Genomic DNA, 19,719 nt, shown 5'->3' on the forward strand with positions numbered 1-19,719 from the left:
ATGAGGACCTGAGTTCAAGTCCCAGCACCCTCGTGAAAAAAAAAAACAACAACAACAAACAAACAGATATTTACAGTTCTCAGCAGAAATGTTCTATGATTAATCTTGATTGATCATCAGCTTGGTGGGGTTTTGAATCACTCTGGATACACCTCTGTAGGCCTATCTTGAGCTCACACCCAAAGAACCCTATACCCCACTACCTGCTCATCCATGCTCATTGCTGCTCTATTCACAATCGCTAGGAAATGAAAAAGGTCAAGATGCCCATCAACCTTTAAATGAAAATACAATATTTTAGACAATGAAACATTATTCAGTCAGTAAGGAAAACAAAATTATGACATGTGCAGGTAAATGGATGGAGCTGAAAACAATTCTTCTGAGCAAGGTAACGACAACCCAAAAGACAAACATTTCTCTCACATATGGATGTTAGCTTTCTACATCCAGATGTACATTTCATATAGAACACTCAGAGAGATCAGGACTCAGTAAGGGGCCACAGCAGGAAGCCTGGCCTCCGGGCTGGAGAGGAAGTGATCACTGCTCTCATAGTCCATCCCAAGAACTGAATCCTCACCACATCCCAGCCATGAGCATGAGCAAGAACAGAGACTTGTCCTGATCTCTCCTCAGGAGCTCAGATACTTCCAAAGAATGACCACAACCTCTTCAGTGGAAGGTACACAGGACCTGGTGATTATGGGTGGGAAAGACTTGTTCTCCATTCCTGAGAAGAATGAACCTTTAAGAGGGAGAATTAGCATAGTTTTCAGTACTCAAGGAACCACCACAAGGAGCTCGTTTCCTTGCCAAAAGTCCAGACAGTGCCTTAAAACTTATTAAACAACCAGAATTAGAAAATAAAGTAGACATGTTTGGACAGTCAGAGGCACTTCTGTTTACAGAGGAGGGATGAATCGGCCAGGCCACCTCAGACTGTGACAAGGATTATGCAGGAAACAGAAGGCAACTCAGGTCTCTCAGAAATTTATTTGGGGAGATATAAACTTCTCCTGCAATCCCCAGGTGTCCTTTCTGAGGCCCAGGAGGAAAAGGACATTGAGTATAAATTTGAAGTCTATGAAAAGGGCTAAGGGGAAGAAGTTCTGTCTGTGCTTCAAGTTGTCCTGTTTTGCTCCTAACATTAGCATTTTCACAAGATCGGGAGACTCTTGTTGGCTTTATATCTGCATATCTGCGATTAAGTATTTCTTTAGGGAGGGAACTTGAAGTGTTTGTGTCATGGCACTGGAGATGGCACCTAGGAGAATACTGTATTGCTGAGCCACACCCCAGCATAATTCTGTATAACTAAACAAGAGGTATCCTTTCCCATTTAATCTGACCAGATTGTATTAAGTATGCTTTAAGGGGGGAAAAAAAAGAATAAACAAGCCTTTGGCTTGTCTGGAGTTGTTTGTTACTTTTCCTCCCTCAAGGAGGAGGATTCCTGCTTCCTCTTCCTCTGCCATCACCCGTCACCCTCCTAAATAATGTCCCTTTCATCCTACCCTGAACTTGGCCTGGCCCTGCTTAGACATCACAACAGCTGCCGGCGGCACAGCCTCTGCCTCCCAGACCGACTAGAATTCTCCCCACCCCCAAGTGAATCTGAGCTGTCTGGAATGAAATGAGTTTGGGGTAATTACAAGGAACCACTGAATGCCATCCAGCGGTGGGGACCCCCAAAGGTAGTTAGTTAGCTTGTCCACTTAAAATTCTTGAAAGCGCTGGGAAGAGTTGCTTGGAAAGGGAGAGAAAGGGACCCTGGAAGGTGATGTCAGGGCTTCGCCATGTGTTCTTGGCTGGTCGGACTCGGGGTGAGGATTTGGAGGCGCTGTGGGAGTATCCGTTCACTACTCTCCCCTAATCCTCTCAAATCGCCCGGCTCTACAGCTGTTGGTGCACCAGATAAACTATTTGTTCAATTATTCTTGGCCGGGATGGGGCGGCTAGCCTCAAAGGCTATGGGCTTCATAATTCCGGCTACTTCAATCAACCAGGCCCTCCCTGGGCTGCCCACGGGAGACAGGGTCCGTTTGAAGCCAGGGCACTGGGCTCGCCTTCTTTCCACCCTTTTCATCTCCACGCAGACGGCGGGGCGCGGGCACCTCCCGGTGGACCCCGGCAGGGAGCAGCATCAGCCGTGGGCCCCGTGCCAATGCACAGAATCAAGGCGATAAAATAATTACAAATGAAAGGGAGATTAGCGAGCACCGTGGAGACAAATGCTTCCAAAATGGTTCTAGAAATCTCCTCAGTGTGTTCTCAAAAGGGACTTCGCTGCAGCTGCCATCTCCATGGCGATCGGGCAGCAGATGCTGGGCTGGGAGCACTCAGGACACTTGTCAGGGCCACCCACCACCAGCCCGGGAGGGAGACGTAGGCCGGTCACCTTGGCATCGCGGAAATGCACCGGCCCTGAGCACAAATTTATTTTCCCCGTTTTTAGTGCCCCTCCCCTTCTCTTGGCCTTTGCAGAGTCCACACTATGAAGTGGGTGACGGCTGCCAAAAGATCGGTCCTGTCTGGCACTTGCTCTGAGAAATACTATGGGGGAGTTGAAGCCTCGCGGGGCTAGAACGTCCCTTGCAGCCAAGCTGTCCTCTCTTACCAACCAGTTAACTTCTCCTCAAAACTTTATTTTAGTGTCTTATGAGACCAAGTCAACATCCGCAAACGTCGTGAGGTAACTTTCCTCTCCCCACAACGCTGTCTCCATCACTTTCCTCAGATCTCCTCCGATAAAGAAAAGCTAAGCCACAGGCAGCCAGCGGCAGCTGGGAAAGAGTGAATGACAAACTCCACGCTGCAGGGAGGACTCCAGAACATCTAGCAGAGCCTCTCCGCCTAAGGTGACAGGAAGCCTAAGCCAAGGCCTGCCGAGTCTGCGGGATTTCTTCTCCAGAGCTGGTGTCCGGGTACCACCAGCTGGGTGTGCGAGCTAGGGATGTGAACAGATTTAGAATTAGGAATTCTAAGAATGCACCAAGTGATATCCACTGAAACAGTTAATTCACTGTACAGTGGGTGCTGAGTGCCCCCAACTCAAATTTTCAAAATATGAAATGCTCTGTGATCTAAAACTTGAACATCAACATGATGCTCCAAGTGGAAAACCGGGAAGTTCCAGCATTCATCTCCAGAGTGCTTAAACTGTGTGACCTGTGCTGTGTGGGACATTATAAAATACAGAGGAGCAGGCACTGAGAATGAGTAGAAAGTCTATGTTCCGGTGCAGTGCATCCTCCTTCCTCCCACTTTTCAGATCCCGCCGCTGCACTCTGGCTGCTTTGAGTCCAGCCGAGGAATGTTAAAAAGAGAAAGACCAGGATTACTGCAGAGAGGTTTAAACAGAGAGAGAGATAGGAGCAACCAACAACTTTCCCGGGGCAGGGGGGTCTCTCTGGCTATGACGGCCACTGAAATTGAACGTGCCTGTGTGCATTTTTGTAAAGAAAGTTTCAAAGTTCTCCTGCAAATTTCAAATGGCTTTGAATGAAAACTGAGAGAGCAACAGGCTTAAAGTAAGAAGAGGGCACGGGGAGCCGAAGGGATTTCATAGGCATAGTGCTTACACAGACGCAGCCCAAAGCGCACCTGCTCCGAGGGGAGACTGATGACCTCCAGGGTCTGAGGCTTTGTCTCGGGGTTAGTGATTTTCTCCCAACTTTCCTCTCTCAGCTAGAATCAAACATGGAATCCGATAGCCAAATCTTAATAAAAACAAAGATGGTCAGAGTGGAGCAGTTTGATTCTACATTATTTTTCCTCAAGATTCCCAGCTTCAACATCCTACATTGCGCTGGAAGTCTCCTGTGGACAGAGCTTAAATTCCCCGCCTAGGCATTCTTGAGTCTGTGGAGTGATGGGTTTCCTCAGTTTTATATCCTCCCCAGGAACGTCATGAACTAGCCACGACCGCGCACTCACCCACCCCTGCTTCGGGTGCTATGGGGTAGCTGTTTCCTCCAAGTAGGACATGACCGTGGCCATCCTAGGTGAGAGCAGCTTGGATGGCCTGCACACGTCTCCCATGAAGTCAGAGTTGGGCTCCAGAGCATCTACAAGATCCTCACATACTCCTTCCCTCTCCTCTGTTACATAAGAGGTAGCCAATCACTGTGGTGGGGCTCTCCCGGGGTGTAGCCTCCCAGACATCACCCAGGGGTACTCTTCAGTGGTGCAACTGCTTATATGGCATGCGGAGACTCTTCCTGGGTGTAGATACCCACACGTTGCTCACAGCACTTCTATCGGGTATGGTGCCTTTGAGGCAGCCATGTCCTTGTAAGTAACTCCAATGAACTCATTGGTCCACTAAGCAGGTCTTTGACAGTTCTTTCTTTAGTCTGCTAGTACCATCCTATCTAGGGAGAATAGATGTTTTGTTACGTCTTTCTGGGAAAGTCATGGGACAGCTACCATCCTTGACTCCTGTCCCTCCTGCAAATCTTTCTCATTCAAATCACCATCTTGCTTGTTGAGATGTCCCTTTCAAAACCTGCCATCTCAGAACTGCCAAGTATGAGGTCCTATCCCAGGAAACATCCCTAAGCTCTCAGATGGTTAAGCATCAAGCAGGGAGCCCACAGAGGCTCTGCCCTAGGTCCACACTGTGATAGTGAGGTTTTGGCCTACAATGGGCATCAAAATTCACTGCTTGTTTGAGCCCACCTCAAAGCTAAAGATAGAGAGAAGAGAAGAAAATTCCAAGACTGTGTGCCCATGGCTCTGAGGTGCATGCCCTGCAGCAGTTTCCTCTGAGACTAAAGCACTTAATCCTAAAAGAAAGTTCTTCAAGACAAAAGTAAATATCTCAAAACAGCTTCAGGAAGTTCCTGAAACTGAACAGATTCACTACCCACAGTCCAGAATACAGAACCAGGAAGGACTGCTGAGAGTCACTCTCAGACAAGCCCAGCCCTACCTGGAAGAAGCAGAGACCAGTCCAACTGCACAGAAGGAATTAAGACAAAGGCTCAGACAAGATGAGGTACCTGGAAAGGACCTTCTCCAACCTGTTGATCTGCCTGTCGGTTATTCAGTGTGCTCCAGGTTCCCAGCTTTTATGAGCTGTCACCCCTGCTGGGGTGTGCTTTGGTGATGCAGCTGTCTTTGAGTCATTTCTGTTCTCTGTAAGTAAGTAACCTCTCACCCATACTTCTCCTAGTAACCCCAATAAGATTCTTTGGTTCACCAAATTGGATTTTGACAGTATCAGTACTTTGGTTTGTCATGGGCTCTCTATTTGGATGAGTAAACGTGGGTGTTGTGTCTCCCCAGGAAAAGTCTCATACAACAGTGCACAGTGGTGGTGTGTCCTCTGACGTGCCAATCCCGTTTCTCAGGTCTGGAGACAGCAGTGGCCATTCACTATTTGTCTGGCAGACACAAAGTGCCTTGCACTTTATGGATGTCTAAGGGGAGGCGTGACCATCTTAGAGGACTGGACTTCACTGACCTGATCTCAAGTCCCCTGCAGCCATGGTACAGAGAGCCATCACAGACCTGGGGAGGGGGAAGCTATCACATTTGCATTGGGAATATTCACTCAGTGGAGTGAGACAGCCCCTGAACCAGCTAGGCCTCTTTCCTTGCAGTTAAAGCGGTAGTGATGGCCTAAGCTCACACGTGACCTACCTGTGAGACACGCCCTGGAGCGCCGAGGTGGAGGTTGTGCGTTGTGCTTGCCCTGTTGATGCAGAAGAGAAAGCAGTTTGGGAAGTTGCCATGGTCAGGGTGGGAAAGTCATAAATCAGTTCTCCGCATCCTGCCACCCTTTGGCCGCAAACCAAGTCCTGACCTTTCTCACACCGCCTTCCCCAGCTGGCCCCTGACTGCTCGAATGGCACTGAGAGCGTCATGTGCCTCAGCGTACTTTGTTCTTTAGCTTACGCTTTTGGCTCCTGGCTCCCACATCTGATCACAAATCTTTGAGAACAGAGACCATCCCTCATCTTGATCAGAATCTTCCTGGGTACCTGTTGCAGCAGGCGATATCCACACACCGGTGTGCACTTCTGAGATGAATGGAAGGGCTGGGAGAGGAGGGGCAAAGATGACCAACAATCCCTTGATGGGCTGAGTACTTGCCTAAATGCCGAGCGCTGCTGGAAGCACTTGAGTGATTTATCTCGTTTTGCAACCACCATTTGAGGCAACTTGTGTTGCAAAAGAGGTGATTTAATTGCAGGCATTAAGTGAACTTCCTAATGTCATGCCTCAACCAAAAGTCAAAGTCAGGATTCAAACCCAAGAAGTCTGGCACCTAGCCCGTGCTCTGTCATGTGCCCTTCTGCTCTAAAGGGAAGGCTGTCCCACATGAGTAGGGGGAAGTTATGAGAACAGAAAAACAGAGGGAGAGAAAGTTTACACTTACTTTGAAAAGAAAACATCGCTCTGTCCTCAACTCAGATCTCAAAGCGCAACAGCACCTCCTGCGTAAGGATGGTATGCCTGGTCACTCAGCCCCAGCTTCGTCCCCAGTTCCTGACAAGGCCATGTACAGCACAACTTTTCCTCCGCCACACTGCCTGCAAGGCCCCACACTTTCCCACCTCTCAGCGACGTGCCCTGCCTCTGCATGAGTTCGAAAAGGGTGAGGGAGGGACAGAGAGCGTGCGTGTGCCAATGGAGATCATTCCCCAGATCAGAGAGCTTGTGCTGGTCCCTGGTATTGTCTGTTGGGGTGGACCCCTAGGCAAGCTGTGAACGCCCCTGATGAGAGAATTCTCTGTTTCTTAATAGGCAAATAAGCATCCCAAATTAAACATCTCCCTGCCTGTGTTTCTTCTCACTATAAGCTTGTTTTGACACTTTTCAGTGTTAACTTGAAAGAAGATACTTAAGGTACCAGAAGCTCCGGCCTGGAAATACAACCCAAGCCACCGGAATCCACCGCTCTGCATGAACTAACCTGCTGGCAGATGTGTTGGGATGTGCCTATAATCCCAGCACTGCGGAGGTTAAAGCAGAAGGGTCATGAGTTCAAGACAAGCCTGGGCCACACAGGGAGAGCCTGCCTCCAGATGAAGAAAGGTAGAAGGAAAAAAAAAGAAATGCAAACAAAAAGAGGATGGGAGACAGAGAGTTTGCAACACATTCCCCTAGAAGAATTTCCAATGGGGAAAGGAGGAATTTTTTTTTTTTTAAGTAGAAAAAGGTGTGTGTGTGGGGGGGTGTAATGGAAAGACATTAGACCAATTGCTTTATACTAATAAGATGTCAATGTAGCTCAAAATTATAAAATGGTGTGTGTTTTTACCCTCCCTCCATCCACTCAGCCTACACCTGTGCAGTGTGTCTGCTGTGTGCTAGGTTCTGCTCCCTAAGTTGCGGGCTGAGAATAAACACTAAGGAGACAGGGGACAGGGGAGTTTGTAGATAGACCTAGCCAGATGGCGGGGAAATAATTGCACACAACGTAAGTTTTAGATGCATGGGGCAGATGCCTATAAAGAGACTTTGGAGTGAAGGTATATGTCTATATGTGATTAGTGTAGTACAGTACAGAATTTTAAGGTTTTCTCAGCCAACTTGCGGGGTTCCCTTTGCTGCCCATGCTCCATGGCCAGTGAGCACTGAAACTACTTGTAGCTGCTCCGGCTCTTCTCGTCCTGCATCCCAGGCTGTTGGAAGGGCCAACCCAAGACCCAGGAGCTGACAGGGAGTAAACCAATGACTACTGGGTTCCCTCCCTTCCTGCCCTTCTTTCCTCTCCCCACAAAAGGGGCAGAGACTTGGGTAAGGCATGGAAATCCTAGCATGTAGGACGTGTAAGGACATTCTGCTATATGAAATAACTTAGCCGTGGAAGACAGTGTGGCCGTGTGACTCCACCGGCAAGACGTGTCTCTAGCAGTCAGCCTCATGGAAGCAGAAAATAGAATGGTGGCCACTGGAGGCTTTGGGAAAGGGAAGTGGGCACGTGCCGGTGGCTAAGGTTACAGTTACGGAAGATGGTTGAGTGGGCATCGGCCCGCCTGTAACACCTAAGGTCTGAGGATACGGCACCGTGCACTCAAAACTTGTTAAAAGGATGGACCTCATATTCGTGCTTTTACAATACACGCAAAAATAACAAACAAAAGGAAACTTGGGGAACTTGGGGAGGAGGTGGATGTGACATTTACTTTGACTGTGAGGATGGTTTGTATGTAACAATTGTCCAAACTCACAGGATTGCCTGCATTAAATACATGGAGTTTTTCTATCAGTTACACAGCAATAAGCCTATTTAAAGGATAGCGGGTTTTTGTTTGCTTTGTTTTGTTTTGTCTTGTTTTGTTTTAGATTCTTCTCTATCCAAAATTTCCAGGAATCCTTCTCAAAAAGACCTACTGTGACCCAGTTCACAACTATCCATGTTTGATGAATTTTCTCCTCTTCTCTCCTGCCCTTGAAAAATGAGAGGCCCAGCCAAAACCCTACAAAGGTAAACAGAAGGCCTCTTGCATGCATCCTGGCCCCCAGCTAGAGGGGCTTGAAGGAGGAGGACGCTGTCAGCCTGTGTCCGCCCAGAGCCAGCTGGACAACCATTTTAGAGGGAATGTCCTGAACTTTGTGACATGATCACAGGCTTCCAGTACCCACTGAGGCCAGTCCAACGTAAGCCTCGCTGAGGTAAGTGGATTCGCGCAGGCAGTGACTGCCAACTTTTCACTTAGCGTAGGGTTCCCCAGGTTTATCCATCTAAGTAATGCAAAGCAGTCCGTGCTCGGCCTGGATGGTGTGCTCATAAGACTGCAAGTCTTCCGCTGACAGACAAATGCCAGAGCGTAGCAGGACGCCCCCATTGATCGTTGTGCCTAGCTTCTGCAGAACGCCCTTCCTGCCTGCTTGTCTTCCGAGGTCTGGCACGCTCTCTCCCTTCTGAGGATGGTAAGGGCCTAAGGAGCTAAGATATTGAGCTGGGGAGTGTAGGATCAAAGACATAGCTCAGAGGATGAGGGGGATGAAGGGATGAGACGGAGCTTCCCACTGGCTGCTGCAGGAGAACCAAACACAGGCTGTAGGAAGTGCCTCACGGACTAACCCTATGCGCTTAGGGATTGAGAGACCCGGGAGATGGAGCTGAGTGTCCCTGTACAGAGGAAATCTACAGGCTTTCCTTTCTTGGTCAGTCAAAGATCTCGCAACTAATTAGCCAGGCCCAGCAAGCGCCCCCTGGTGTTCACATGAAGTGTTTCCCATTACAAAAGTATGGAAACAGCCCCATCTAGAGGACGGTTTGTAACATGATGCCTTGCCGTCAAACTTCAACTTGCTCACAAAACAAGAGAGCGAAAATAAAAAGCACTCATTTAATGATACGTGCTCCGTGTCATAGTGAGGTGTAAAACATCGGCCTCGTGTGGCCATGAACAAAGCGTGGATTCTCAAGTCAGACAACTGAAATCGAGTTGCTCATCACTTTTTGAGCTTAGGAAAGTTAATACCTAAAAGCTTTGGGGGTTTTTTTGTTTGTTTTTTTTTTTTAATCTGGAAAGAAGGGTGTGTGTTTATCATGCAATACTGAACAAAAGTATAAATAGAACAATGCACATAAGATAAAAATCAAATGTGCATAAAGTAGGTTAGAGGGAATGTATACTAAATTGGCTTTACATTACAACAAAAAACTCACTTAGAAGTTGGGGGAGGGAGGCATTGTGAACTATTTCTGTAACGGGCTTGTCAAATGGAAAATTAGAAAGAACTCTGTGGGGTATTTTTCCCCTAGGGTAGCCTTTCCACTCTCTAGAGTGACTGAGCCTGTATGAAAATTGTATCCCAAATAATTACACCTCAAAAATATGCCTCTTATTTCCAAAGTTTGCAAAATGCAGCTTGGCACACAGTACTGAATTGTTACTTAAGAGAGATTGCAACACTCATTCTGAAAAAGAAAATTAAAACCTACGAAGTTTTGAAGGATGAGACGCTCGGAGACTGTCCTGGTTAAGTTTTCTGCCAACTTGACACAAGCTACAGTTACCTGGGAACTGGGTACTGAAACTGAGAAAATGCCTCCGGAAGACTGGGTTGTCTGCAAGCCTGTGGGCACTTTACTGATTGATGTGGGAGGGCCCAACCTAGCTACCCCCAGGCAGGTGGTCCTGGGTTACATAAGAAAGCAGGCTGAGCAAGCCCTAGGGAAGGGAACCACTCCTCCATGCTGCTTTTCCTGCCTCCGGTTCCTGCCTTGAGTTCCTGCCCTGGGTTCCTTCAGTGATGGACTGTAATATGGAACTAGAGCTGAAAAAGATCCTTACCTCCCCAAGTTGCTTTTGGTTGTGACATTTTATCACAGCAATAGAGATCCTAAGACAAAGACAGCATTCTGCCTGCTGTACTGAAGACCCTAGGTTTGATCCCTGGCGTTGAACAGTACTTTTGTCCAGTCAAAATTGGAGCTAAAGCAGCTAGCTGGATGCAATGGCACACGCCTATAATCCTTAGGGAGGCAGAGACAGGTGGATTTCTGTGGGTTCAAGGCCAGCTTGGTCTATAAAATGAGTCCAGGACAGCCAAGGGTACACACAGAAACCCTGTCTTTAAAAAGAAATGGAGCTAAAGCAAGAAACAGATCAAACACATAGGCTTCAGGAAGGAGATGCAAAGCAGGATCAACACATCGAGAGCTGCCACCGAAGCTGTGGATTGTGAGGACCTGGGGGGTCACACAGACCCCTCTGTCATTGAAAAATGTTAATTATTCTTCTTTCATGTGCATGAGCGTCTTACCTGCATGTATGTATATGCACTGCGCGCATGGCTGGTGCCTACAGAGGCCAGAAGAGGACATCCGATACCCTGAGACTGGACTTAAGGATGGCTGTGAGCTATGGTGGGGCAGCATGGGAGCTGGAAACTGAACCCTGGTCTTCTGCAAGAACAGCTGAAGATCTTTTTTTTTAATTTATTTATTCTTATTTTATGTGCATTGGTAGTTTGCTTGCATGTATGTCTGTGTGAGCGGGTCAGATCTTGGAGTTACAGACAGTTGCGAGCTGCCATGTGGGTGCTGGGAATTGAACCCGGGTCCTCAGGAAGAATGTCAGTGCTCTTAACCCCTGAGCCATCTCTCCAGCCCCTGTAGGTCTTAATAGAAGGTTGTCCCTCAAGACAGAGAGCATTCTCCTCCCAGATGGCCTTCAGACTCCATCTGCAACACCAGCCCTCCCCAGGGTCTACCCTGCCTATGTGCCCTGACGTGTCTGGAAGCTAAGTTCTCAAGATATTTCTTGCCTGCACTGCGCATTCCACAGAGCTCCCTCAATATGAAGACGAAATTAGTTCCAGGAACCTTCTGAAGGTACCCAAATCCAGAGATGCTGAAGTCCCTTCTGTTGATCGCATGTGACCTGTGCCTGGCTTCTCGGGAACTTTTGAATTGCCTGATACAATGTAAATGCTATGTAAATCATTTTAGAGTCTATTGTTTGGAGAATAAAGGCAAGGGCATCAACCTGTACATGTTCAATACAAACGCGATTTAATTTCAGATACTTTGGGTCCATGGTTTGTGAGCTCCAAGAATGCAGACCCACAGAGGCAGAGAGGTAACTGAATTCGTACAAGTAGATGCTTTCTTGACTCTGTTTCTCTGCGTGTATGGACCTTCTGTCCTGCAACCTTGTTCAACATGCCAGTGTAGGGGGGCGTTGGTAGACTCCTGGTGTTTTGCTTTGTCAACTTGACACAAACTAAATTCATCTAAGAAGAGATGCGCAACGGAGGATTTACATAGATGAGAGTGGCCTGTGAGGGAAGGCTTAGCCAAAATGAAGGGTTCATGAAGAAGCTACCTGAAAATATGTCATCTTCAACTTAAGCAAAAAGTAAAATAGAAGATGATAGTAGAACATGTGATGTGAAAGACTGGGGGAGGGGCAGAGTCCTGGGAGCTAAAGGTGTAAGTGAAGATGACAAGTTAGTGAGGAGAGTGAAGGACAGGGGTTAAGTTAACCATCACTAAGGGTATATGAAAACGCCTTATGAAAACTCACTGGTTTGTAAGCTAACTAAAGTATTTTCAAAGAAGTATAAACAGAAGCGTTTGATATGGGTGAACAATGCTGCTTCCAGAAGACAAGGTTGTTAAGTGAAAATCTCAGTAGGGTGCACAGGTTATATCCATTTGAGTTATTTGTCTGTGGGCAGGGGATAGAGGCACTAAAAAATGACAAGTTATTGGCATTTCTTGTTTTCATCCCTAATAACTAGACTATTCCTGAACACATTACACACTTCAAGAAAATCAATCTTGGACTGGCCAGGAAAGCTCTCTCCTTGCTGGCTTGCTCTCTTTGCTTTTCATAGAAAAAGTGTTACACAGGCTTCCTAGGGGAGAAAAGACTCAGTGGTTTTACCCAGCACTGGATCCTTCAAGGTATAAAAATGGCCTGCCAGCCAAGACATGCCTGCTATGGCAATAGTGGTGTATCACTGTTTATGGTGATAGCAACCAGCTTTCTTGATTGAATTCCACAGCCAGGCACAGTGGTGCACACCTGTAATCCCAGCACTCAGGGGAGGCAGAGGCAGGTGGATCTCTGTGAGTTCAAGATTGGCTTAGTCTACAAAACAAGTCTAGGACAGCCAGGACTGGGAGGTGTATTTTGCCTGAGGGGCTTCTTGACTAGTCAGTCTTTCGGAAGAGGAGAACTTCAGGTTCAATGAGAAGACTCTTTCCTTCTCTCCTCTTTTCTCTCTCTTCTCTCCTCTCTTCTCCCTCTCTCTTTTCTCTCGCCTCCCTTCCTCTCCTCCCTTTCTCAATCTCCCCCTTTCTCTCTCTTCTCTCCTTTTTCTCCCCCCCAAATCTCTCTCCCTCTCTTTCAATCTTTCTTCTCTCTGCTTTCTCTCCTCTCCGCTCTCTCTCTCTCTCACACACACACACGCACAAACAGCTGAATGAAATAAAGTCTATACAACAAGATATGAAAGTATAATTCAAAGAGGAGATACTGGAAATAAAAATTCAACAAGTCAAGCAGCAGCAGAACAGGTGACAGGGAAAACAGAACAGCAGGCCTTGAAGACAAGGTAAAGAATTTGGAACAGTCAGTAACAAAGACAAATTAATAAGAAGGTATAAGTGGAACATTCAATATCTATGGGACAATATGAAAAGACCAAATCTGTAAACCATTGGCATAAGTGGAAAATAATGTCATGCTAAAGAAATAGAGATTTTCAACAAAATCATAGCAAATAATCTCCCAAATATATATAGAGATTCAAATAAATAAGACCAGAAAATAACTTCCCCAGCCCATAGCATAGTTAAAACAAAGAAAGTATATGAAAAGCTGCAAAAGAAAGCATCAATTCAGAGATAAAGACAGAGCCATCAAATTACAGCAGGTTTCTTACTTTAAAAGCCAAGGGGGCTAAGAGTGTTGCCTTTCAAGTTCTGAAAGACAAAGGCTGCCAGCCTGGACTACTGTTTACCCAGCAAAACTATCTGTCATAATTTGAGCAGAAAGAAAGCATTTCCATAATAAAAACAAGCTGAAAAAAAAATCCTGACAACCAAACAATCTTTACAGAACACAGGAGTCTTTGAAGTTGACAGAAAAGAGGGGCATGTTCAATTAAAAGAAAAAGAAAAGAAACTCAGCCTGGTTGTAGTGGTTGCACACCTTTGATCCCAGCACTCAGAAGGCAGAAGCAGGCAGATCTCTGCGACTTTGGGGCCAGCCTGGTCTACAGAATGAGTTCCAGGACAAGCAGAGCTACATAGTGAGACCTCTCAAAAAACAAAAGAAAGAAGGAATGAAAGAAAGGAAGGAAGGAAGGAAGGAAGGAAGGAAGGAAGGAAGGAAGGAAGGAAGGAAGAAAGAGAGAGAGAGAAGGAATGTTCCCAAGCCTTTTTATGAAGCCAGTGCTACTCTGATGCCAAAGTAGATAAAGATATAACAAAGAAAATTGTGCATGCAACCCAGGGGCAAAGATTCCTATTAAAATACTGAGCTCATTTCTACAGGGAAAACACGAAGATACTGAAAAAGAAAATCACATACCAGGTGATGGAAAGCCTTTTCATGCTCCTAAATTGGAAGAGTTAATAGTGTGAAAATGGCTAGATTAACAAAAGGTTATCTGCAGGCTAGATGAACAAAGGTTACCTGATAGTTGTTATAGAACTAACTAGAAAAAGCAAACCTAAAATATATCTGGAAATACCAAAGACCATGGAGAGCCAAAGTAAACCTTGGCAGAGAGAACATTGCTAAAGGTTTCAGAAATTAAACATCAGAGTCGCAGTGACAAAAAACAAACAAAAACAGCATGATTCTAACACAGTAACAAACATACATCGACCAGTGAAATAGAATAGAGGACCCAGATACAAACCCTCATAGGTCACCTGGTTTCTGACACCTATTTTAAAATATATATACTGAAGACAACCTCGCCCACAAATAGTGAAGGAAAACTGCATGCAGGAGGCGAGCTCTCACCCTACACAAAAAATAAACTCCAAATGGGTCAAACCCATTTGGAGGTTTTACTGTAAAACCTCAAACTATAAAACTGTTGGCAGGGAGTGGGAGAAAACACCTCCAGATACAGGGAAAGGCTTTCTCAATAGGACTTTGGTCCTCAGAAAATAGGACAACAAATGGCAAGGGTGAGTTCCTAATTGAGTGAAGAGAGTTATAACCTACAAAATGAGAAAGACCCATCCTAGCCATACATCTGACCAAGGATTAATTTCTAGAATATATGAGGAGCTCAAAAACCTAAACAAGAAGAAAAACGACCCAATCAACCCGTGGGCTGCATGAACAGGCAGATCTCTACAGATAAAATGCAAATGAAAACAAAACAAAACAAAAAACAGAGAAAACCGTCCACGTTCCCCAGCCGTGGGGAAAATACAACCTTCAGTGAGGTCCTGCATTCCTCCAGGGAGGATAAGCCTCATTAAGAAACAAGTACCAACTGCTCGAGAGGATTCAGACGAAAGGGAAAACCCTTATTATACAAGGCAGGTGGGACTGTAAACTAGCCCAACTCAGGTCTCACCTGACTCTGTGTGTGCGGTGGTGGTGGGCTCTGTGTGTCTGAGTGTGCCCATATTGTTGTGGTTGTGGGTTATAATCAGGTTCATTATCAGTTATAAACTTTATTATGTTTTTTTTTTTTTAAATATCATTAGTGTGGGGATCAGGAACGGAGGGGAAGGGGGGCGGTGAGTGGCGACAGAGCCCACGCAGCATCCCGGAGTCAGTCTCAGGAGACCAGACTCAAAGGTGCAGGTCTAACTTTATCATCTAGTGTAACGGCCTTTAAATGATTGAAAGGCCAGTCAGATCTTCCCGTGCTAGCCTCAAGCACCAGTAACGATCAATAATATAATGTGGGAGATGTGAGGGGGCAAGGTCGCCTCAGGAGACTTGCGTAAAGAATTCTAGGACTTCACTGGTGAGCTAGGAGTTCCTCGTGGATCAACACTGTGTGCAGTGGATCAGGAGTCGTAGCGGTCTCTGACGCTTCACACGCCATGCCCTATGGGCTTCCAAAAGGCTTACCTCGACATTCCCCACCCTTAGAGTTACTAAATCCGGTCCCCGCTCTGAGAAGGCTGCTCTTCATTCTTGTTATGGCTTACCTTACTGACTCTGCATCTCATTCTCAACTCTAATAAGCTCTACCGTGCCCTAGGCTGTCTCCACAGCTGTCCAGATCACTCCCCTGGAAACTCGGTTCTGTGTCATGGACCTGAAGCGAAGTGCCAGCTCGCTTGCTTTCCATGCCTCAGCCACAAGACGGAGCTCTGTGACAGCTCTGCAGGCATAACCTAGTAAAGAGCCGGTAAATCCGTGACGTCAAAAGTGCAGGAAAAACAGGGCTCAAAGAGAAAAGCCATGAAAACTAACCGAGAAATGACACAGACTTTAGAATTAGAAGACGTGGATATCACAACAATCATCATACGCTTCCATGTTTAAGAAGGCAGAGAAAAAAACTACAGCTGTTGATAATTCATGGAAGATAGTTTTCAAACATAAAATCAAGGGCTAGGGTTGTAGGTCCGCTTTGTGAAGAAGGCTTCAAGTAGGATTTCAAGCATGAGGAGCAGAAAAAGAGCCGTAGGGGGGAAGAGGAGAGGGAGGACAGGGAAGGCGAAGAGGAGGAAGAGGTAGAGAGGAGCAGGAAGAAAGGGAAGAGGGTGGGAAAAGGAGGAAGAATGAGGAGTTCGAGGACAGGAAGGACGAAGGAAGGGAGAGGGAGGGGGAAGGAGGGTAGGAGGAAGAGAAGAGGATCTTGAGTTGTGCCAGGCATGATGATCCACTCTTGTACTCTGGGGTACTCAGGAGGCTGAAGCAGAAATGGCAGAAATTCATAGCCAGTCTGTGCCGTGTAGGGTAACAAGACCCTATCTTTAAATAAGTGAATGAATAGACAAATTGAATTGAACTTTTGAGACTAAAACCACGATGTCGGAAAAAAAAAAAAAAGCTACAATGATAATCATGAAAATACAACGAATGGGATGAACAGAGTAGGCAGTGAAGAGGAAAATAAGTAACTTGAAAATAGAGTAACGGAAGCCATGCAGATTGAAACGGTAAAAATGCTGATGACAAATAGGGCATTAGTACACTGTGAGCAACTTCAGTAACTCTAATATATGAACAACTAAAAATGCTTATAAATGTTAAAACAAAATGTGAGGAAACCTAAATTGTCGAAGAGACCATGAGAATCTTTAATACATTTATTGGAAGAGGGGAAAAAAAAAAAAAAACCCTCTACATAGCACCAACTTGTAAATCTTTGTGAATTCGTTAGATGCCATCCATCCAGACAAGCTGCTTCTAGGTTTTGCTTTGTATCCCTTGCTGGTCTTGAACTTGCAATCCTCCTGTGCTACCTCCCCTCCTGACAGCCTGGATTACAGGTGTGTGCCAGACTCAACCAATATTTTTTAATCGAATAAAATTAGTCCTGACCCAGAAGAGTTCCTTCCAGAAATGTAAAGGTCATTCTGGAATGGGAATTCTTACCATATAAATTGTTACCTTTACAAATTAAGAAGAAAACTCATATAACTTTATGAATAATTGCAATCTTTCTTCACATGTCATAGTCTTCCCATAAAAACACTAAGATAAGAAGAGAGACTACTGAGACAAAATGAAAACTGTTGACCACACAGAATGCTGCTTTTAGGCACGACAGAACATCAGAATCTGAATTCACTGTTCCCTCTTTCAAAACTAAAAGCCAAGCAAAATATATGATCCTTGGGAAAAGGTAGTGTGGAACAATGGTCACTCAGAGGAAGAAACAAATGGCCTGGGCAATCCCAGGTGCCACCTCACGGCCTGGAGAACTTCCAGACAACCATAAAAGAAAGAATAATAACAGAGGCAAACAGGATCTCCAGTTAAAAGGACAAAGTTCGGGGCTCCAGCAGGGCAAGGAGGTTGAGCCAAGTATTAAAGGAGGGAAGGCTCCTGGGACCACAGAGAGGTCCTCCAGACGACGGCTGAGCACTGTGGTGTGCACAGAGCAGCCACAGATCCTGGGGGGAATTGGGAGAGAAACGGGCAGGGCTGTTTCAGTTCACACAATGCCAGAAACCGGGGTCTCACAAGCCAGCAGTTCTCAGGCCATGGGTCATGACTCCCTTGGCAAACCTCTATCTCCAAAAATATACCCATTACAATTCCCGACAGTAGCAAAATTACAGTTACGAAATAGCAACAAAAATAATTCTCTGTGGTTGGGGGTCAGCACAACATGAGGAACTGAATTAAAGGGTCACAGCGTTAGGAAGGTTGAGGACCACTGCTCTAGTACGTGTGAGGTGTTGGTGCAATTCTCCGAGCATGTGGCCTCCACACAGCTGAATTCACCCTTGAAGAAAAGTTGCCTTAGATTTGCCCTACCCAAGCATAAAAGTGAGCCTTAACAAATCCAGACTGCAGCCACCCCGGCAGGAGAGGAGCTATGAAAGAATGGGATTTTTCACAGGATGTTCAAAAAAATGCCGAGATAGAAGAAAAAATAAAGACAGTTCCTAAAACTATCTCTATGTGAAGAAGAGAAGGGGTCGCTTCAGCATTGATGTGTCTTTTCTTACCTCCTGGCTCACAGACCTAGGAAAGTCTTCTTAGCTTCTCCTACTTTAAAATAAATGAATGAAGAAAGAAAGAAAGAAAGAAAGAAAGAAAGAAAGAAAGAAAGAAAGGAAGGAAGGAAGGAAGGAAGGAAGGAAGGAAGGAAGGAAGGAAGGAAGGAAGGAAGGAAGGAAGGAAGGAAGGAAGAAAAAAGATTTCTTTGTTATTATTTTCTTTGTGCACATGTGTGCTTGTGGGTTTATGGCTGCAGGAGTTCATGGAGGCCGGAAGAAGGCATCAGATCCCCTGGAGCTGGAGTTATAGGTTTCGAGCCTGATGGTAACTGAACTGATGTCCTTTGCAAGACCAGGATGCACTCATGCTGAGCCACCTCTCCAAACCCAGAGATTTTTCTACTTTTCATTCATTGAACAGTAACTGTTTGAGTTGTATATGGTGTGCTGACCCACGGAGTCATCTCTCTGGCCCCTGGAAAAACAGTTAAACAGACTGGGAAGATGGCTGAGTCAGGGATGCTTGCCCAGCAAGCAGGAGGACACAAGTTTGATCCAAGGTCTACATAAGAAAGCCAGGTGTGGCAATGGACACTGTCGAGCCAGCACTAGGAAGCTGGATAGAGGAAGCTGGGTACTGATCTTGTAGGCTTGTTAACCAGCTCAGCCTGCTCTGCCTGAGGACCAGACCATAAGTGTGACCTCTGGCCTACACACACACATGCACCCTCACACACATGAACAAATGTATGCATACATACAAACATACATACACAAAAGAAAGATAGAAATGAAGGGAGGAGGAAGGAAGAAAGGGCAGACTATGAGGCGGTAGGATAGCTCGGTGAGTAAAACCCTTGCCTAGAAAGCATGAGGACCTGAGTTCATGCCCCAGAATTCAAATTAAAAAAAAAAAAAGTCAGGTATGTTGGTGCAGGCTTCTAGCATAGGTGCTGGGAAGTAGAGAGGACTTTCTCAGGACTCACTGGCCCTGCCCTACTAGGTGTGTTCTAGGCCAGAAAAAGACTCTGTCAAAAAAAAAAAAAAAAAAAAAAAAAAGGAAAAAGTAACACATGAGGAACACCAGAAGCTATCCCTGACCTCCACATACATGTATACATACATGTTATGCCAACATGCACATAAACATGTACAAATACATACATAAAATGCAAGAATGGCTCTAGTTTTCCAAATTTATTGAAAATTGTTAATCATGGTGTATTAGACTGGGTTCTTGAAAGAAGCAGAATTAATGTTTTACATTACTAGTGAATGCACATATAGTATGAATATATTTATAATAGGTACATTATATGTGTGGAGAGCTGGGTATGGGGACTTAGGCCTGTCAACTCAGTATGTGGGAGGCTGAAAGAGAAGGATCCAAGCTTTGAAGATGCAGTCAGGCATTGGAGCCAATTACAGCTGGCTCGGGAATACATAGGTGAAACCCTGACTCAACAATAAGTAAATAAATGATTAAAATCTGTAGGAAAAAAAAGGAGAGATTTATCCGCCTGAGAAATTGGCTCAGGCAGTCACCCAGTGGGAGTACCATGACCTGCCATCCACAAGCTCAAGACCCAGGTAAAGCTAGGAGTTTGATCTTGTCTGAGAGTCTGAGAGCCGGGGAA

At 45.8% G+C, this 19,719-nt stretch overlaps 1 pseudogene; it reads left to right on the top strand.

The window, feature by feature from the left end:
- The first annotated feature begins 702 nt into the window (after nt 1-702).
- On the top strand, nt 703-1,100 carry LOC129672047 (dihydrofolate reductase-like; annotated as a pseudogene).
- The last annotated feature ends 18,619 nt before the right edge of the window (nt 1,101-19,719 follow it).

The sequence above is a fragment of the Psammomys obesus genome, unplaced genomic scaffold (assembly GCF_907164565.1).
Source record: "Psammomys obesus unplaced genomic scaffold, mPsaObe1.curated_primary_1811, whole genome shotgun sequence".
NCBI lineage: Eukaryota > Metazoa > Chordata > Mammalia > Rodentia > Muridae > Psammomys > Psammomys obesus.